The sequence below is a fragment of the Festucalex cinctus genome, chromosome 5 (genome assembly GCF_051991245.1).
Source record: "Festucalex cinctus isolate MCC-2025b chromosome 5, RoL_Fcin_1.0, whole genome shotgun sequence".
NCBI classification, from domain to species: Eukaryota; Metazoa; Chordata; class Actinopteri; order Syngnathiformes; family Syngnathidae; genus Festucalex; species Festucalex cinctus.
The window spans coordinates 6,383,750-6,406,676 of record NC_135415.1 but is presented as its reverse complement, the minus strand read 5'-3'; the positions used below and the strand labels follow the sequence as shown (position 1 = coordinate 6,406,676).

General features: G+C 39.3%; 1 protein-coding gene across 1 annotated transcript in view; it reads right to left on the bottom strand.

Moving 5' to 3' along the window:
• Positions 1-9,476, bottom strand: part of fam222aa (family with sequence similarity 222 member Aa) — an 87,187-nt gene extending 77,711 nt beyond the window's left edge. The window contains exon 1 of the mRNA XM_077522772.1: positions 8,636-9,476. The gene's annotated coding sequence lies outside the window, so the exon portion shown is untranslated. The remainder of the gene's footprint in view (positions 1-8,635) is intronic.
• Positions 9,477-22,927: the final 13,451 nt, after the last annotated feature.

Genomic DNA, 22,927 nt, shown 5'->3' with positions numbered 1-22,927 from the left:
AAAACACGTGAAGATTGAGAACATATTTGTGGATCTGAAAAACACATGTGAAAATCAAGAATGTATTTGTGTGAATATTTTTGAGACAAATGTCTCCCCATAGAAAAGCCGGGCTCAAAAATGTCAATCTTTGTCAATCAATCTTTGGTGCGCATATTAGTAGGGATGTAACGATATCCAGACGTCACAATATTATCACAATAGGAAGCTCACGATACGATAATTATCACGATATTGTGGTGTGTTTGGCGATATTTAAAAAAGGTCATAACATTGTAAAAAAAAATGGGCTCATACTAAAAAAAAAAAGCACAATATTATCCTTTTGTACATAACAGCAATGTTATGTTATTATTATTATGTTGTTAATGTACGCACACATTGAGTTCCTCCACATATTGACTTGCTTCACAGGCATATTACGTTCCCTTTCATCTGACAATTAGTGTAAATTTTAAACATGGAAGGCCCAAACATCCCTAATGAAAATTAAATTGCACTAAAAAAACTAGCCACCAGAGGGTGCTAGACCTGCACAATTGCAACTCAACCTGAGTATTATAACAGATGTGTTGCATTTAAATATTGTGAACATGACGACGACGATATTGTGGCAGTTTTAATTAGTGTTTAATTAGTGTTGTTCCGATACCGTTTTTTGGCTCCCGATACCCAGCTTTGCAGTATCGGCCGATGCCGATACAATACCGGTACTTGAGGTTTTTTTCTCAACATGAAAAATCTGTCCTGCCATTGGTTCAGATCATTCAAGGGCCAATAGGATATCTTAGATCGGCATGCAGTGAACATGTCACATATCAGTGAATGTTGTGCACCAGCAAGACACAAGATGCTGCATCCAAAATCCTATATTAGCGTTGGAATAATGTTATCGGCATGTTATTTGTGAGTAGTCACCGATACTGATACCACTGTTTTTGCCGATACCAGTATCGGTATCGGAACAACACTAGTTTTAATATCACGATATCACGATATTGCGCTTATCGTTACATCCCTACATATTAGCGCAAACAATCAGAGGGGTAAACAATGCAGATTATTTAGCTGAACCAATCAGAGGGCAGAAAAAAATGGTGAATTAAAAAATATGATTGGTTAACAAAAAAAATGCTATTTCAATGGTGTATGTTCAACACAGAAGCTGAAAATTAAATTGTACGCATCTGGAAGCAGGGCAGCCAAGACAAATGCTATGTATGAAGATAAGCGACTGTTAGAAATGAATGAATACTATTTGTTTGAGTTGTAAATGTAGGTCAGCGCTTATAGTTTTGGGCCAGCAGAAAGCCCTGACTGTGCGCCACTGCTCAGGCACCTAAAGAACCAGAAACAGAAGTTCTACACCACTGTAAACACATCTTTTGATACAGCTTACCTATTTGCTCACAAAAGCTACAATACATATCGAAGTGGAATAGCAAACCTTCTGATTACCACACAACTCTTGACAAAAAGATGCTTCACTAGGAGCAGCCGTGAACCACCATTTGACCCCGACATTGTGAAAACATCAACTGATGGGGCAGAAAATACGAGGCGCAGGTCTGACATGCTCGGTGCAGCCGCAGTGAGAGCGCGGGGTCAAGCATCCGGTGCTAAAATAGATATAGTTGTGGAGGTATTGCTGCTAACTACACAACAAGGCAACGATGTCATGTCAGGCTGCCTCTGCCCCTTGCAGCTGAGCAGAGAGGACCTTCACGCACCCACACCAGCATCCATGTAATGTCACATCCCATTTTCTCCGCACATCGGCTCATTTACAATGACTGCTTGAAGGGTGTGTTCGTCCCGCCGCAGTGATGATTAGTGTGTAATGCTTTTGTTGAATGCCTTTTCATGTCTCTATATATTGTGGATAGTGCAATAATCAGGACAGCGGAGGTTATATTAAATCATGTAGCAGTGTAAAGCACAAGAAAGACAGGACGTGTCTCTTTTGTTTGCCTGCGCACGAAACTTTTCAGGAAATTAAACACTTTGATCAAGAGTCTAATGAGCAGCTTAGAGAGGAAATGTGGCTTCAAGTGTCTGCTGTTGTTTGCAAGTTAAAAGATATATTTCTGCCTGTCTGGTTCAAAGGCGTAGCATGTTTTTCACGATGTTTGACATCTAGTGAATGTATGGACATCAGATCTGTCGTAAATGTTATTAATCAGCGTAAAAAGTGCGCACGCGCACGCACTCTCTCACACAAGCTGTGACTATTTTTGCCATCTTAATTGCTAAAATGAGATTGGCTGCCTCCGGGTAGGTGTTGAGACAATCAAACCATGCAAGGATTAAAGAAGAGATTAATACACAGAGCAGGAAATTAAACTTCAGCAACTTAAACGATATTCAAGACTGCTGCTCGCTTTTCACTGCAGGCTGCTGCATTAATAAGCGCAGAATATTTTAAGGCGCCCAAACTATCAATCAATCAAACTGATGTGTAATTTAAGAAAAGGCCTTTTTTTAGCGTATTAATTTGGTTGGTGTGTTGCTCAAATGTTCTCAATGGCTGTGAATAGCTTTTATGAGTAACAGATGTGATTTCAGTATTGATATGTTTTCCTTGCGGCATTGTTAAGGAGTTAATTACGATAAGAATATTTTAACCTTGCTCTCGCAAGATGAATTCTCGTGGTATTTGTGAGTTTACAAACTCCAGAGAATACCATCTTGTACCGCTCCCGCAGATAACTGCCGCTCCGCTCCGGACCAATCACAGAGCGACATTGTGTTTGGGGGTGGGATATGCAACTGTGACGAAACCAGGAAGCCAGCGCCGACGCAGGGGCTAACAAACAAACCTAACATGGACGAATGGACTAGGGCTGTCACTAACGACTTTTTTTTTTAAATCGACTCGACTTCTCATATTTTTAACGACTAATCGACTTTATTATTATTATTATTATTATTATTATTGTTTATTTATTTTAGATTTGAGGCCGCAAATGTTGAACATGTGTTGAATTGAGTGGATAATCTGTATATAAAATCCATTGTTCCTCATATTTCCTGTACAATAATAGTCTTCAATTTAGACTAACTGCGGTGCGCCAGCACGCAGCCACGCACGCACGCACGCACGCACGCACGCACATACACACAACTTATTCATGCCCTTCCCTTCATTTCAGTGTTGTATGGTCATTAAAACACAGGCGATGGTGGTTGTTTGTTTGTTAGTTGTTTGCCGTGACCAGCAACTGATCACCGAGTGTTATTTTGTCACGCCGATGGGATTTTTTTTTTTTCTTTTTTGCCACGCCGAGGGTATTTATTTATTTTTAACGCCGAGGGGAACAAGCTCTTCTTTCGCGACCAAGATGACGTGGCTTTGCGATTCAAGCCGTGTTTGTGAGGGGGGGTTATTCTGTCAAGGTGAGTGGAAAAATGGAAAAACTTTGCCTATGTTGCCGTGAAACGCTAAGCTAACTCCCAGTGCAATGTGTTTGACTCGCCAAAACCGCCATCACGACGCCACAGCGAACTGGTCGTGCACATTTGTGTTATTCATGTACGCTTGTGAATGTCTATAAGCAATCGTGGTATTCACAGCAGGCCAAGAATTTTCGTTCCGAGTCTTCACGGCAAAATAACGCTCGCAGGAGATTTGCCGGTCGCAGCAAAAATAAATAACTGCTGACTAATAGAAAGTGACTGTCACACAATTAAGCAGCTGCCACACGAGGGAGCGAACTAAATGACTATTACAAGTACTGTATTTCTGTAACATTATTGTTGCGTTTACCTTTGTCTATCCGTGAAGCGCTGAATCCATGTTATTGCTCCGGTATCCATGAACCGTGGCGTCGTTTTGGCCATCCCATTCACTCGGCAGTCATGTGCTGTACTGCTCCATGAGCGTTTAAAAGTCCTGGTGTATCTTCGCAGCTTTTACAGACTTTTTGAGGGTCGTGTGAGCCTTTCAGCTGTTCACCTCACCACCAAGCTTGGCAGTAATAACGTACATGGTGGCTTGGTGACTCCGATTCAAAATCGTGCTCTCTTCCTCTCCCAAATGTTTAGAAGACCCTGCACCTCTGTCCTCTTATCAATTCGCTTTTCCTCCATTTTAAAATAGTGCAACCAATGAGGACATAATCTTAACTAATAAATATTGTAAATAATGTACAAGTGGGCGGCACGGTAGTCGAGTGGTTAGCACGTCTGCTTCCCAGTTCTGAGGTCTCCGGTTCGAGTCCAGGCTCGGACCTTCCTGGGTGGAGTTTGCATGTTCTCCCCGTGCCCGCGTGGGTCTTCTCCGGGTACTCCGGTCTCCTCCCACATTCCAAAGACATGCATGGCAGGTTAATTGGGAGCTCTGAATTGTCCCTAGGTGTGCGTTTGAGTGTGGATGGTTGTTCGTCTCTGTGTGCCCTGCGATTGGTTGGCAACCAGTCCAGGGTGTCCCCCGCCTACTGCCCAGAGCCAGCTGAGATAGGCGCCAGCAGCCCCCGCGACCCTTGTGAGGAATAAGCGGTCAAGAAAATGGATGGATGGATGGATGTACAAGTGTACATGTACGCTTGCAGTAAAAGAACTGTATGCGCAGTTAGGCTAATGGCTGCTGTGCAACACACCTCCAAATTCAAACAACCAATCAGACCAACCAAACAGGAATCATTTAAAAAATAAATAAATAAATAAATAAATACATATTACTCTGTCCGCCTTCTTCTCACTGAAGTTTGCAACACACTGAGCGGCGGCATAAAAGGTCCGTGAGAAACATGGACGGCGACGGCGCAAACATGGTTCTGGACTTTAAAAATAGGTCGACTTAAATTTTTCCAGTCGACCTATTTTTAAAGTCGACCTTGGTCGACTTTTTTCCCCAGCCCTAGAATGGACACTAGTATTAATTCTGTTCCCGCGGAATTACTCGCCGTTTCCTTGTTGAATGTTGAACAGCAGGAGGCGCTTCGTGCATTTCTAGCCGGTAAGATGTTCGTGCTTTTCCCCCCTTCGACAAGAACGAACACGAAATTTTCACCCGTGGCTGTAATTGGTTAAAACAAACGTGTAGATGTCGCATCGTCCAATCAGCTCGAATTATTGTACAGAATGTCCCGCCTTTTCCCGACAAAATTACTGTGGAGAGGTACCATCTGGCTATTGCCAGGTTAAGATATCTTACCTTTCGTATCAATTGCGATGATAACATGCATTCTCTGCAAAGGACCAAAAGAATTCTTCTAATAATTCTTTGGCTATTTTATTTCTACTCACTGTCTGTTAGCCTTTGTTAATTTTTTATCTAGATGCCATCTCCTCTCTCTCTCAAAACATCCATCGCCCATTACCATGTACAAAAAAAAAGCTGAAAAAAAAGATTTTCCTCTTTCCTCGTTCTGATTTTTGCGATGTGCTCGGGTTGGGTGACGTCACGGGAGAAACCGTCGCAAGCTCATGACATCACGAGTTAGCCTTTTCAAATTCTTCATCTCCTTACGCAACGTAAACCATCCATCCACGCCATGTGCGGTTCAAACATATATATGTGTTTAAGCATATATGCTAGACCAGTCCAGTGGTGTTCAAACTATGGCCCTCGAGACATTTGTGGCCCGTTGTCCATTTTTAAGCGGCCTGAGGCATATCTAAAAAGAGACATTTGCTACTAAATAAATTTGTTTTATATACTGTCGAACTTTTGAACTATTACAACTAAAGTAGTAACATTTCTCTTCATAACTGTGGTGAATAACAATAATTGTTTACACAAAAAAATGTTTTCCTCCACTTGCTTTGCGTGTCAAGGTCCAAATTGTGAATATATTACATTAATGATTACTGTGTAATTGTCATGACTAGGGTCATGCAAGGGTTATGCTTACTGTCGTGACTAGAGTCATGTAAGGGTTATGTTTACTGTCATGCAAGGGTTATGTTTGGGTCATGGCCGTGAAGTCAAGTGTCTGTTTTGAACTGCTGTAATCAGTATCTAGTTTCAACTGGTTAATACACTATGTGATGTCAGGAATCTTTAATGTCTTTATCTAGTCAACAGCCAATCAGATAAATCCATGTCAGTCCTGTTACCCACATGTCTAGCTACAACCAATCAGATCGATTCACTGTCTATATATGCCTGACTGAGAAGTGTGTGTTTTTGTCAGATTATTACCTCTGTTCCTCTGTGCAACTCTCGTTGTTTCTTGTCTAGTCAAGTTTGTTGCACGCCTCTCGCTGTGAATAAATAGTTAAAATCTTATTTGTGTCTGAGTTTTTGGGATCCAACCTCAGCACATAACAGTAATGGCATTAAAAATAAAAAAAATTAAAAAAAAGATCATTGACAGATTGCTCCTGTTGTGGAGATGGAATTTGGCTGCTATTCAGTATCTTAAATCCTAAACTATTTGGCTTATAGAAATTGTTCAGGTAGCCATTTTTCTAAAAACACTAATATATAAAGTAAACAATATGCAATTCCTTGATTGACTTATTTTGGTGTGCTAGATAAATTAAAGTAAGAAAATTCAGTGGCCCTTGCAGCCATTGATTTTTCTTGATGTGGCCCTTGGAGAAAAAAGGCTGGGCACCCCTGTGCTAGACATACGAATGAGTTTTTTGGTGGGGCATGTTTTCAGCACATTTGGCATACATGCCAGAGAACATCTAATTTTTTTACCAATTTTGAAGCCTGATTTCATACACTTGAAGATATTTTTTATTCATTCAAATCTCCTGCGCTTGTTAACAACACTCTTCTCTCCAAATTAGACATGTTTAGTTTACTTTACATGTTAGGTCATTTTCAGTGTGACTTCCATGTGGACATTAGTTTCTGTGTTTAGATTGAAATGACAACGTGATTCTAAAAACCTTCAATTTAGAGACCAGTTTTACAAAGTTGCCAACACATCTGCCAAAACATTTTAAATAAGCAAACGACACAGTTGTTTTTTTTGTTTTTTGTTTTGAATCAAAACTGCCCAGTATGATGGAAACGGCTCTAAAGTGTGGAACAATACAAGTACAGTGGAACAACAAACTCGCCTCAAGCAAGCAGTCATCTTCCTCTGTGTCCATCACGGTTAGATTAGGGGCGAGGACACAATTTATTGTTTATAAGCTAAGCGTTGATAGAATCTCATTAACTGCTTTTCGCTCTGTGTGACTGTTAAGAATGGTGATAACTTTGTTTTAAACTTGAATGGCAATTAACTATGTTATTTGTTGTTACATTGCCTTACAGTTAATTATGGCTTTCTGATGGAAACTGTTTGACCCTGGAACAGATCAATCACATTTCCATTATTTTCTATGGAAAATTGATTTTCAATCCGAACAAATTGTAAGCTGACCAGCATTCCTGGAAATGTGTTTAACCTCAGGGGCTTCGTCGCATTTCGAAAGATTGAACAACAGGAAGCAAGATGAGCAAAACCAGACACGAGTTAAAGCTAAAGCCTGCAGTAGGACATTTGAAGGTCTAAAGTGAGAGGAAAATAACAAACGCTTTCAAAAGCAAGTCAGGAAATAAAAAGGCAGGGAAAAAAACAAGAAACTCCAGAAAGGTAATTCAGTGACCTAGATATTAAAGCTTCTCTGTCACGCTGTTTCCCGGTGCCTCGTCCAAACCATCACGTTGAGTTAAGACAAGCATTATGCTGGGAAGACTATTTGTTTAGGTGAGGAGCAGCCGCAGAGCTAATATGAGCACAATTTGCTCAGCAGGTCAGAGGCGCAGAGTGGAGGAAGTAAATGAGGCAGTTGTGCCCCCTCGGGTGCAGCCCCCTGCCTCATACATCACTGGATGTTTTATTCAATACAGCCAGGAAGGCTCCATGGCAGGTGCCCTGGCTGGGATGGAGGGTGGGGGGAATTGGGCATATTACATTCAGCAAGCTGCTTGTCGGCGTGGGAGAGAGACCGACTGGCTCCAGTCGGGGAGATATTGCAAGGATACTGTAAAAACATAGCACGTGAGCAGACTTTTCAGCATAAATCATATCACGCATGCTCGTGTGTTTACTGGACACTTTATTAGGTACACTTGCCGTGTGTCGGTGTACCTAAAGTGTGTGAAACTCAAAGTTCACAGAACCCGAAAGAGTCTTCACATTCAAATGAAAAATAACACAATTGGAGATCATCAGCCGTTGCGCGTGCGCGTGTGTGTTTGCCAGAAGGCACACACAGAAGCTTCACGTCATCCTTAGGAGTGAAAAGTTTTACAGTTGGACGCTCACATCTCGGCTGAATTTTACGAGCTCTGCAGTAAAAATCCTGCCATAATATGCAGGAAGACTATAAAAGCACAGTGGATGTCATTAACACACCGGGGTGAAGAAGCACTAATTGCAGCAGACATTTGCAGCTGAGAGGTTCGCACGTTTGGATCAGAGCCCGCAGAAGGAGCGGTACCGGCCTCGGAGCCGTTCAATCACACTTCAAAGTGGCTCCCGGAGCCATTCGAACGTGTCCGTTTTACGACACTTCTTTTTTTATTGTGGTTCACACACACGCCAACAATGCGGGACATCATTAAGCGAGCCAGCAGCTTTTACAACATTCACTGTCTCGTTAGCATCCCAAAGACAGACGGAAAGGTTCTGACTGTACAGGGACCACTTAAGACATGATTTAGAAAATATATAAATATATTTACCATAAATTGTTCCGTAGTGCAGACTAGAGCTCCATGCAGATTTAAAGCATTGGCCGAGCAAGCATGTGTGCTCCCAATCAGAAATGCTTCATTTTGCTCCAATCCAGCAGTGCTGATGTCAAACGGAGTTGAAGTTTATCCTCTTCTTCTTCCTCCACCCGTAGCGATTTAAATCCCACACTTGACAAGCTTTTTGAAATTTTCTCGGATCGACTGCCAAATTTTGCGCGGAGGGCAAACGGTGCAGAAACAGGTCCTCGGAGGAACAATTGCGCACCGCAAAGTGCGCTTAGAGCAGTCGACGTTTCGCGAGCGAGGTGAAAGGTCCTGGGTTGCTTTTAATTTCACTCGCTGTTTATCTCCAAACGATGAGGCAGTTAGTGGGAAGACCGGGTGCTTGATTTATGCGCTACGCAGTATTCCACAAATCCAAGACGGGGAGAGAAAAGATCCCAGCTGTTACGCGTCGGTTTAAAGTGGTCTAAAAATCATCATTCAAATGTGAGGATACAATCGAGGCAATCCTGTGCGAGTGGCGCATTGACACAAATCAACACTGAGACCGAGAAAGGAGACTCTTCAAGGGCTGGCTCGGAAAGGAAAAAAAAAGATATCCCGGTGATCCGGCACCGCTCGGTCCTTCACTTTCTCCCCTCGAAGATGTTTTTGACTCCAAATACACCGCGTGGATCTGCGCCTACTCTTGTGCACTGACCTCACCCCTTGCTGCTCTCTTTGGTGCATAAAAAATAAAAAGGGAGGGGGGAAGTGAAAAAAAAAGGATGAATTTGGATGAAAGGGCTGGCAGCTCCGGGATGCGGCGGTCCTGCCCCTGTGCCGAGCTGCTGAGACTGACAATAACCCGGAACGCTGCAGCCTGTCAGGCTGTACAGACCGCCCACCGACCAATCAGCGAGGTCGGCCAACACAAACATTCCCACGGCTCGGCCAATCAACGATAATTGACGGCTGTTACCATAGAGATGTATGGCGTCCGAGCGTCTGAAACCACGTTGTTTATTGGCGTAAAAAAAGCAAAAAAAAGGATACGTCCAATATTAATTGCCGTGGCAGAATGCAGATTGAGATCTTTAATCACCCTTTTATCCTACCCAGCACTTCATCCATCTTTCCGCAGCATCCTTAAAGGTTAACTGTGACATTCCTTATTGGGGAGAGCTCAAGTCTGACCCAGTACTAAGAAATAAAGCACTTCTACGCAGACACAGTCATGAAAATCAATGCAGGAAAACGTGAAATTAGCTTGTTTAAAACTTTTTATTTTTTTTTGCACACAGAAGATTAAATGTCTTGCTATCAAATTAAATAAGATCTAATACAAGAGTTGCACTTTTTCAACTATAATTCCGTATTAATCAGCACTGTTACATTATGGTATTCATTAAACACTGTTTATTATTGTGGTTGCAGTGGTGCAAAAACGCATTATATAGGCTTTGAAAAATTTACGAACAAATCCTGTAATATATGATGCAAAATCTTAAATTTCATTCCCAAATATTTTAATAAAAACATATATCTCATGTTGTGGTGAGTGTTATATTTTCAGCATAGGTAGAGCAGCCAAATTAAATTGTACTCACGTCAGAGTACTGATGCATTAGACATGTCAAGTAAAAGTAGAAAGTAGTTCTGAATAATTATTCGCATAAAGGTATGAATTTAGTTAAAACGAAAACAGGAATAGGCACATTCAAATATCACCCAACAATATCACTCCGCGTGAAGCAATAATTGAGGGAAAAGAATAACAAAATGTCATCACAACAAATGGTCTTAATTTAAATTAATTTTCTTTGATTACACACATAAACCAGCATATACGGTAGAGTCGCCAAGCAGTGATGATTATTTTATATACACAGTAATCTGATTATATTGAACTTCATTCAACAGATGGATTCCACCACATTTTTCAGCAACCTGTTACATAACGTAACAGTTCTCTGCCAACATATATCTTTATCGAATGGGAATAATCTTTTTTAAACTGAGCTCAAACAGGTCTGACTGGATTGGACGAACTGTGATTTTTACATCCATGTGGTGTGGTTGACCTGCTGCTTTGTAACACAGCGCTGTATTTTGCAAATGCAAAACAAGACAGGCTCTTATGTGTTTCAAGTAAAATTGAAATGCTGAAATGCCGACTTTTTTTAAGGCAGACACGAATGACAGCATGCATGTTGTTGTTTTGTTTCATAGTCCATCTATCCATTTTCTATACCACTCTACACCATCTTTAAAGTAAATCTGCCATGTTTCACCTTTTTGTGTTCTGTCATGTGAATGATTAACCAAATGGAGTCATTTGACTTTGACAAACCAAAGTAATAATAGACAAAATACTTGTAGATATAAAATAGGGATGTTCGATACAACCTTTTATTAGACCAATACCAGTATGAGTACTCAACTCTTGAGAAGTCGCGGAAACCGATACCAAGTACCAACACCACTAGTAACTACATAAAATCCCCCCCAAAAAAACAATGACACAAAATTTTAAAGGGATACCTGACTCACTGATCCATTTTCATTTGCCTATAATTAATGTAATAATTTCATTATTTTTCATGAACGATACCTTTAAAAACTAATTTTTACACTTGCTGTCCATTGAAGATGAGGAAATAGGTAATGACCAATCATGGCTCAGTTTGCTGACCAAACCCAGAAAACAGGTGAGCCATGATTGGTCGTTACCTACTTCCTCAGCACAGGTGACGTCATCTGCAGTTGACAGCAAGTGGAAAAATTAGTTTTAAAGGTTTTAATTGTACGTGGAAAATTATAAAGTTGTCACATGAATTATGGACAAAATATTAACTTTTTACAGCTACAAATGACTCGAGTCAAGTACCCCTTTAAAAAAAAAAAAAAAGACTTCTATTCCAATACTGTATAGCATTTTTCCTTAAAATTGCATGAAATAGTTGGAAAATTTCTATTCTTTTAGTTTCTAATTTCTGTTTCATGATCGTAAAAACGTCCATAAGAAGGCGTTATGTCTGAGTATCAGCCCGATACTGATACCTAAGGTTGTTTGATAGCGCTATATAAATAAATATGACTTGACTTGACTTGACTTGACCTGGTATCGGCACTTGCACAGCGGAATGAAATTGAGTGTAACAGAGAAAAAGCAAAAAGTATGTTGCATTAAAACTAGTGCTGTCAAAGTTAAAGCGTTAACTAATTAATTAATCACAATAAATTATCGCATTAATCGTTGTATCACCACAGATTAATCACACTATTAATTTTGACTGCAGATTATCCTTTTCAGATGACAGCGGATGGTTACGTTAAAGGTAGCTGTTGGAGTTTGAGCAATAAACATAACTACATGCATTAAAGTAAAGCATTAAATGTTTACATATGCCGTAGGTCATTTTTTCCCATTTTAAATTCTGAAAATAAATGATTAGAAAAAGCAGGATGAGCGTGTACAGTGGATATAAATTTTTGAAGATGTCCTCATAACATTAAACGTCGAAAAAATTAACACATAACAGGCGCGCTTCAAATTTCGCGGGCAAAATATGTTGGGGGGAAAAAAGCCTTTTTAAATCAGTGATTAATCATGATTAATCAAAATTTTAAAATGTGATTAATCTGATTAAAAAATGTAATCGTTTGACAGCTCTAATTAAAACTACGATGACATTGAACCAAAGGTTAACATTAGTAAATGTAACAGACTATATGTAGCTCATTATCACTCACCTCTGATTTAAAGTTGCAAATAATAGTGTAATATTGTTCAGAGTCATGCAATGCAAATTTGTGAGTAAATTTCCATCCTGCTTTGGCCATTTCGTCCACAACTACGAAACTAACGTTCTTAAATTTGCAAAAGCGTATCACAGTTTTTTTTGTCAAGAAAAAAAACGTCACAAGCGGTCTTCAGTGTTTTCATCTTGATCACCAACACTGTACTGGGCCACAGACACCCAAAGGGGAAGGACAAGCAATCACACATCATGGACTCATAATAAGCTGACGCTGGGAAGTGGGTGATGCAGCACTCAGCTTATGCCAGCGCTGATAAGAGCCTGAAAGTATTACCTCGGTCTGGCAGCCCGCTCCAAGAAATCCATTGTGAGCCAGGTCATCAATTCTGCCCTATCTGATTGCTCCCCAATGCCGGGGTATAGATGCATGTCACCGCTCTGGCCTTTTGAAATTCTCTTTACGAACTGCACTTTCACTTCTTTAGGAGAAGAGTTACACATGTTGCACTTGGCATGGTATTTTATGAGAAAGGTTGGGAGGGGGAATCATGTATTAGCTTCAATCCTGTCTCCTTCCTCATTGCTGCTGAGCGGATAACAAAGCCTGTGGATTTCATTCCTATTACATATAGCATGAGGCTTTACCCTAAATCAAACACAGGAAGGATCAATAGAAAACGAGCCAATCAAGGGCGGGCGCCTGTGGGAGCCAGGCATGAAGGCAAACAAGTCATTTGATTAGCTGATAAGCGGATGACTCGACAAACATTCAAGGCATGTGTACTGTGGTTTGATTAGCGCACGCCCAATACACAGAAGATTGGACACAAATACGTTGTGAAAACACTCAGCTGTTCCAATCCCCCAAGGCGGCGTGAGGGCACATAAAAACAATGAATTATTTATGGGGGAGACGAGCGAAACATCACAGTAGATAATTTACTGTGGGGCGATATTAAATGGAGCTTTCAAAATAATATATCTGAGCGCGCGCGTTTCCCAGATATCATTGCTGGTGACACGCCGCAGAGGCAGATTGGACGTGAAATTGTATTTGACGGCAATGAGCTTTTCGCTAAAACAGCAACATGAGAGTAATCCCAACACTAATTGGGCCTCTTTCTCTCTTGTGATCAAAGCCATCGCTGCTGTGTCGCTGTTAAGGTATCAAAATAAAAGAGCTTGCAATCAAGGCAGGATTGGACATGCCTCTATTAAGAAGAGAGCTCACAATAAATCCATTCAATAAATCCACTCCAGCCTCTGTTTGAACAGTGCATCTCATAAATAAAGCCCGTTTACGCCCCATCCAATGATAACGTTAGCCTCTGGCTTGGAAGCTGACAGCCTTGTGTTGTTAAAATGTGTTCCTGAAAGTGAACTCACTTTAAATGAGCAAACTTTCCACACGCGGCAAAGTAACGGGAGGGGGGAAAAAATCAATGGCAACAGAGGCATGGAAAAAAGCGATAGCATTGATTTATCTGCCATTGATTGTTGAGGATCGCTGCATTGTGCCCCGTGGGCGAAGTGCGTGCCGTCTGCCAAGGGATGGGGATGAATCTGTAAAGGTGTCAAGTGGTTAGAGGACACGCACGTTGGAGGCTGAGCTCAGGGCACAAGCGGGTGGCAGGCAAGGAAGAGTCGCCCGGAGTTGGAAGCAAGGGCAAGGGGGATCAAGCGGAATAAGGCTCGATAAGATAGAATATGTGCAAGGGTGACAACAACTCCATGCAGGGTTCAATATTTAGGCCGTTCCTTTAAATGTCTCAGAAAAGTAAGAAGAGTCTTTCAATACTAAATCAATTTTATGAATTATTATAAAGTTACTGACTAATAAAATGTGCAGCCATATTTCTATTAATTTAACATTTTTTCCACTTTTATGTGAACAAGAGTATGAAACCTAGAAAAATGTTTTATTGTACATTTAACAGATAGAATTTGAAATTAATAGTGAGTTGTCATGCGATTAATTACGATTACAAATTTTAATCGCCCCATGCCCTAAAATAAATAAATAAATAAATATTTTTTTTTTACAAATAATTTCATTGAAAATATTTTTATGACATGTGACAAAGTGTTTTTTTTTGTTGGCAAGTCTCCCAACTACTTATATCAACAATAACTATATTTATAAGTAGTGGTGGGAAAATGAAGCTTCATGAAGCTTCATAAAGCACTTGCAATATTTTTGGAAAAAGCTAGTGCAATGGAAACTGATTACATTTTCACTGCATTTTTAAACCAAGAATGCCATCTAGAAGAGTAAAAAAAAAAAAATGTTTCATGAAGCTTCATTTGTCCATCCAGCCATATCAGGGCACACAATGATTGGGGATTGTTATTCACTGAAAAAATATAATTGTGAATTATTATTCATAACATCGGCATCACATATTTAACACAAGTTTGAAAGTTTGATGGCCAGATGGGTTCAAAAAAGAGCCTTATTTGAAAGGTTCTAACTAAATATAATTTGAGTTTATTCAGTGTGGAGTTAGAGGCAGCTGGCTAAAAGAAGTGTAAGCATGCACAAAATCCTTCAGTCGCAAGCTTGACAAGACGCGTATATTTTGCAATACTTTATGTCTGGCTTGGCTAATAGATGTGTCTCCGGTCCGGAGACTTCCTACTGACAACCAGATGTTGATAGGAGGGGAAGCCAGGACAGAGATCAGGGGCCAGAGCAGCCACGCAAGCCCGGTTGAAGAAATACTTCTTCACTTACATAAACTGAAGTCTTTACGACATCCTTCGACCTGTTGTGTGTGCCTGTTAGAAATCACATCTTATCCGACGCCAGCAAGAATTTGTGCTGCAATCCTACTTTGGACCAAGACATCCTCTTACCTTAAACATAGATCAGTTGGTTGCCAAATAGTATTGCCACACCAGCATAAATGATTGCTACCGAAAGTAACGTTTCCTGGCAGGGTTTGAAAAGACATCAGTTCTGGGAAACATCATAGCCATGGTTGCTATAGTCAGAATAATAAGAAGTGAAAATAAGTAGCGGTGTCAGGTTTAATGTCATTTTGACACACACAAAAAATATCAGTTTCAGCCATATTTGGGTTAAAAAGGCAGACTAATTTGAAAAGTGCAGTTTAATAAAACAAGGATCAAGCGAGAGTTTTCCTATTTGTTATATTATTGATTTATTTTTGCAACTCCAAATAAAAAGGGCTCCCAAAAGTCACAGAGATTTACTTTATACTTTATTGCTCTGTATTGACATCATTTCATGAAATAGTTTACTTCTGGAGGATGGGATTGCACAGGACAGGATTTTAGAGCTACATTTAGAACCACATTTCATTTTCTTCCTACTCATGCCATTTAAGCTTGAAAACGTACTGTTTTAATTTAAATAAATGAAAGGCTGGACTGACGATGGTTATCCTCTTTTGGTAATCCAGCAAATTGTGTTGATGGCTTTGCAACCTTCAAGGTCTACAATGGGTGTCTGTCTGAGTTTTTCTTTTTTTTCTTTTATATATATTTTCATCTTGTTTAATCTTCCAAAGCATCTGGTTTCCTGTATGACCAGTCAGAGATGAGATGTCTTCATGATACACAACCTGCAGCTTCGACAGACTCTCGCAGGAAGCCGCGAGCAAACATGCATGCACTGAAGTCACAGTTGAGACTGAGTCTTGGCTTTTGTGTTTGAAGTTTCTTAAAGGAAGTAAAGGTAACAAATACCATTACAGTAAAAGTGTTATGAGCAATAATTGTATTGCTTAATTGTTTTGTAACCTGTGTGCATGGTGTAAGTAGAGAATGTGAAATTGAATTGTGTAAGTTTATTGTAGTGATATTTTAAAGTATATTGCTGTACAGTCTGTTGTAAATAACTCAAATATATTCTACTAATGATGTTGTTATAAAACACTCCCTAGAGACAAGAACTAAAAATATAACGAAAAAATTATGAAAACTATGTGCACTTTAATGACTTGATAGTAGTACATTAGTGAAATGATTTGTGAAAAATTCTGCATACTCTAGAACCATCTCGTACTGCTAATCTGATTTTTAATTAACCACCGCACCTGGGGAAAAACAACCAATCAAAGATCTGTATTTAAGTGTATTGTTTAATAATAGTAGTAGTTTAGTAGTATAGTTTCGGCGTCGACTTCCGCCTACCTTAGAAGATGTCAAACTAACAGTTGTGATGCGTCTTCTTATCAGCTGATGTTTCTGGGTTTTTATCTGGTTAAATAAAGGTTGAGAAAAAGAAAGAAGGCATGACCGAAAAGATGTCAATTATATTTGTTATGCATTCAACACTTGGACAAACCTGCCTTGTGCTAATTTATACCGCCTGCTGCACCAGATTTATGCCGGTCACCAGACACGGCGCTCCGCATACGCTTTTACCACGCACTGCGCGTAGGGCACCAACTGCCTAAGGGGGCACCAAAAAACAAATCAAGCCCGTAAAAATAATCATATTAGTAATTATAATATCAGTGTCTAATATTTAAAATAAAAGCTTGTAAAGCATGTTAATAAATACAAAAAATAACGTAGCATTATTTACTCGACGAGCGGTATCGCTGGTCTACGTTGGTGCCCCTAGTAGTTTGTTCCTATTAGTTAAAGGGGGGGGGGGCTGCGGGGTGCACTTTTGCTCCAACGAAACAAACTACTAGGGAAAGGGGGAGGGGGGTGGGGTATACTTTATGCTTCAATCGCAAATTTGGCAGAAGTTTATTCTTGGATATCTGGACATGTCATCAAAAAGGCATCAAGAATTGGGGGCGGAAAAGAAAAAACAATGAGATAATGCTCGCGCGTCACTTGCAGGTATGACAATGACAATTTGTTTATTTTGTAACAGCTACGTTTACATGACCACAGTTAGCAAAAAAAAAAAAAAAAAACACTCCAAACCGCCGCAGTGGAATGGTTGTGACCAGCACGTTCATTATACGGTATGTTAAATGGAATGTGACGAGATAATATTGTTTCATATGGAACGGCCAAGAGCGGCATGTACTGGTAAAAGTGTAATTTGAAAATAATAATAATCATCATCTTAAGGCGAAGTAGATTTCCTCATTTCATATTCATAGTTTTAACATTATGTCCAGAATTTTTACATAGTGTCCTATCAGTCCTTCTCTAAAAAGGTAGATTATTAAAATTTTCATGTACCTGTGTTTTAAATATAGGCCTGCACAATACCATAATCCTAATCAATTTAGAAAATGTTTGTACCATGGTTGGTTCAAAACCATATTTCATTGTAGAATCCCTGAATATTGTCTTGTATTTCTGAATACAGGATCAATGCTTCAATATGTTCAAGGAGCATTTCATACCCTAACATAAATGCGGAAATTGCACAAAAGCTGTCATATGATGACCTGATAGCCGATTTTGCAGCCCAGAAATGTAGACATGTGCCTCTGTAGGGCCTCTACTAACTTGCTTGCACTTTGTTTATTTCCAGATGTTTATTTGTTAATAGTAGTGGCATTGAGTTTTATTTTAATTCATTTAGCTTTATTTATTTGAGTATTTGGTGTCATTGTTAGTTTTATAAAGACTTATTATTTATTACTTATTTCCAGAATCGATTTAATTCGATTCACAAGGGCCCGATTCAATTCATGATTCACAACGATTTTCGATTCAGTTGAGGAATTCATGCACCACATATTTTAGACAGTCAAAAGTACCAATGCTGCAAAGAGTAGAAACTTCTTGCTCTAATTTAATGCATTAGTAAGAATATGAATATTTACATTAGGAATTGAATCAATTGCAGTTACATTAATCTGTTTCATTTAACATGGCCTTATAAAAACAATAAATAATAATTTAAATAAATTACAACCACAGCACAGGCTGTGTAAATAAATGGACAAAAATGGGGGGGTCGATATATTGATACATGGTTTTATGTATCGATATTGGGATATGAAAAGGTGTATCGATATGATAGCGATATATCGATATTTCAAACCCAGCCCTACTTACAAGTTATTTTGTTTAATAAAGCAAAACTGACAAATACTCAGATATTCTTCATTTCTACCAGGGGAGGGGTGATGGGGTGTGCGGACGGAGTGTTGGGGGGGCACACCACAAAACATTTATGCTTAGGGCACCAAAATGCCGGTCACAGAAATAGTGCGCTTAGCGTAAGGTGACCAGATTTTCAAAATTTTAAAATGGGGCACTGCAATTTCATTGAAAATCAAATAATAAACTCTCACCATGGAACTATTTGTAACAAATGTAATCATTAGCTAATCTGGTAACCAATGGCTGTGTTTTAATACTTTATGTAATGCTAAATGCTATCTTTGATGAAAGTTCAACAGCACTAACAAGACACTCAGCATTAAGCAAACTTTTTTGTTTGTTTCTGGTAGCTATTGGAAGCTAGCTGCCGGATAAGCTCAGTCTGACTGGCGACCACAGCATTAGGCTAGTAGGACTACATGTTCTATAATTGTTAGACACGGAAGCAGGAAGTGGTTCCAGTTCTGGCATGACGAAAACACACTTGTTAGCGATCATATGGTGGGGCAAAGGGGGACAAAAAGGAGCTGTCAAAATCCGGACACAAAAATCAAACATGGCTCAAAACTGGAACTGCTGCTCGTTAAAGCGAGATGTCTTATCAGCTTTACTTGGAGTAGGCTAATAGTAACAAACCATTAGAAATAAGTCATGCTACCAACATAGCAGCCGTGGCTAACGTCGCCTTATTTACAGTGCATGTTGCTCATGAATGTTCACTTTGATGAGGGGCATGGATTTGGTCAGAAACACAAGTGGGACAGAGATTAGTGGCTACATTCAAAGCCTGCCAGCAGTTTTGAAACTGCTCCTTTAAATTGTGCTACTTTTGTGGCCTAGTGGCGACATTTCTGAGGTAATCTTTTCTCACACATTACAAAAATAAAGTAGCCTACATGTTAGATTAATTGAAGTGTGAACGGATGATTGAATAATCCGTTATTGGTTGGCAGAGGTGTGGACTCGAGTCATGTGACTTAGACTCGACTGTTATGGTTTGGGGTTTGGTTTTTGCTACTTTTGTTGGGTTTTTGAGTTTGTCATGTTTGTTTCTGCTTTCTGGTTTGTTTCCCCTAGTCTCGTTATTGTTAAACCTTGTCCACCTGCGTGTGTCTTCCCTTCCCAGTGTATCTACCAATCAGCTTCCCTTGCCACTTGTGTCTTGCCCAGCTGTGTCTAGTCTTTGTCAATTAGTGTGTGTGTATTTAGTCACCTGTTTTCCGTTCAGTTCTTGTTGGTTCATTGTTGCTGTTGTTTTCTTCACCACTTTGTTTTCCATGTTTCCCGCATGTTTTGGAGTTAGTTATGGTTTAATTAAATTACTTCTTTTTTTGAGCACCTCTGCCTCCCTGCTTCGTTGGCCTCCTGCACCTGGGTCCACCACCACACCGAACCTGACCGAGTGATGAATTTGACGATTTTAGACTCGACTTGAAAAAAGTGAAAAGACAACTCGACATGGACTTGAACAACTATGACTTGTGACTTAACTTGTTCTTGAGCCCTTTGACTTGAAAAGACTTGCTTCTTCTACCTAAACAAAAAGATTGAAATGTGTGTAAATGATTAAGTTCGGTCTCGGTGTGTGCGTCACTGCGCGTGTGTATGTAAGTGTGCGAGCTGTGCTGACCTGACAAAAAAAAACAAAAAAACAGCGCAGTCATTCACACGTCAGGGAAGCCGCAAACACGGCGCCTATGCCAAGGCAAACTTCAAAATAAAGCTGACCAAATAATACATTGACACCAATGCAACAGCCTTGGTGAATTTCACTTTGAGGCCTGCCTGCATGGTGGCGTGAACGCAAGCTTGACTACTTCCCTTTTGTCCCATTGCCGAGGATTTTATTGAAATTACATATTTTCTACCACCATTATCATAATGCCACCCCGAAAGTATATTAAATAGCTCATTTAGGACGCGAAGAAACCGCAAGTTAATTACGCCGTCATTGTATGACACAGTGTAAGTCTCCGGTGTTCGTGGCTAGTAGCTAGCTGTTAGCGTTAGCATTGGCGAGCAACTTTAGTTTGACAGCTGTTGCTTGGCTCGTTTGCTTTTCTTATTGTTTTCAATTGTTGTGGACCTAGGCTACCTTGTAATCCACTCTCCCTGTATAAACGAAGGGAATGTGCCTTAAATTGCACTCAGATGTATTTTTCATTATTATAAATAAATAAATATAACTTTGCCTTCATTTATAATCTTTTATGAAACACTAGATTTAAAAAAAAAAAAAAACAGGGAAAAAAACATTCAAAATGTACAATATGACCATTTGAATTTAAAAAAAACTTCAAGTGCATTGCAACTGCAATATAACGTGAGGCAGGATACCTTATTTTATACATGGATCATGTATAAAATAATTATGCATCTTGCCTTATATTGCATTCCTAAGTCCTAACGACCATATTAGACATTTTGAGTTTATATATTTAAAAAAATAATAATGGGCAAAAACATTTTATAAAAATAAATTAATACAAAGTTCTATTTATCTGATTTTATTTTTATTTTATTTTTATTTATTTTTTTTATTTATTTATTTTTAACAATCCGATCCGTGACATTTGTGACCCGTTGCATCACTAGTTGTTTGGGTACAAAAACTCAAAAAAAAAAAAAAAAATGAATTGCAGTATGTCCAAGATTAGATCACTAACGGAGAGGCAACAACTTCAAATGTCGCTCAACATCTGAAGTTGCTCAAAGAACGGTAAGTAAGCTAATGTTAGTTGTTTATTGTCTAATGATCGTTGCTCGCTGTGTAATTAATGAAACTGTAATACAATGCAAACACAGCAATCTGATGCACCACTCTGGGTTCACTCCCTGACTCCTACTTTAATGGTCACCCCAAATAATATAATCTGCAATATTGTTAAAAAGACCCGAAAGGACTTGAAACTCAAAGTGTAGGACGAAGTGACTCGCTTGAGACTTGTCAGTCTTGACTTGGGACTTGTCAGTCTTGACTTGAGACTTGACTCGGGACTTGAGGGCAAAGACTTGAGACTTACTTGTGACTTGCAAAACAATGACTTACTCCCACCTCTGTTGGTTTGCGACCAGTCCAGTAAGTTTGCTAAATTCTACTAAATGACTTCATCATTATCAAATAATGAATATGATTGTTCTTACAGTATTATGAAGATACTTTTACAAATAATCTTTTAAATCCAAACCAGTTTAGAATGCTGGTTATTACGGCATACCACAAAAAAAGTACATTATACAAAATAACGTAAATGTAAAAAAAAAAAAAAAAAAAAAGTACATTATACACTACCATAGTAAACATTTTTCTACACCAAATCAACGCCCTTGGCGGCAGCTTTACTGCTTTATGAAAGACCTCAACTGAGAAATTATTTGTGAAATATGTATCCTGACAAGATTATTTCCAGAATTTTAATGAAAAGCAGACACCTCAGACAAAGCCCACAGTTGACCGGAGATGAAATGCGTTTTATCTCACCTTGTCAGGTCATATGTCTCTATTACAATGGAAGAAGAATCGTGCCAGAGTGTGGGGAGGTCATACGCAGTGTCACCACACTCACACCTGGGACTGTTGAATCTCTTTGGCGCTCCTGCTGCTTGTAAACAAAAAAATTACACACTCTGGAGATGTGAATGCATTTGTTACATGCAATAAGGGAAGTTATATTTCAGAACCTGGAACGGGGTTTTAATGCGGGTTCTGGCTTCTAGCAATCACAACTCAGCAGAAAAGACCTAAATGACACTCCTCTCAAGAAAACCTTGTTTGTCCACACACGCATGCTTTGCACACAAACACAGCAGCTGGTTGAGGCAGGTCTGCCAAGAACACAAACCCTGCTCCTGTTGTTTGAGAGCTTCACATGACGGCGAGTCAGATGGAACTGGTGTGGGTGACAGGTGAAGCTCCTTTGAATTCACTCCGAAAGCACAGTATTACATCGAATACATCAAATAAAAAGGGCTCTGTTTTCGTAGACACAGTATATGCGCTGTGGCACTAATGTTGGTAATGAGTCCTGTTGAATGGGGACACCAATTTAATAAAGTACTCATTATTGTTATTGTGTGGAAGCATATTGCATTCACTTGGGGAGGGGAAAAAAACAAACAAACTTTTTCTGACTAATTTTTTGGGGGGAGCTTTTTTTTTTTTTTTGAGTATTTTTTTTAAATTATTCTTATTCCGTTTTTCTGAATATTTTTCTGTGATAAAAAAAATATTCAGAAAAACAGGGAAAAAAATATTCAGGAAAAAAAGGAGGAAAAATTACTCAGAAAAACAGGCGGGAAAACATTACTCAAAAAAACAGAAAAATAATTATTAAAAAAAAAAAGAAAAAAGAAAAAAAAATATTCCAAACAACAGAGCACCAACTCCTGTTTTTCAGAGTATTTTTTTTTATTTTTCCTCTGAACTCCAAGTGACTTGTTGCAGACCAACGACGACGTATGTATGACTGAATAGCTGAAAGCCTAT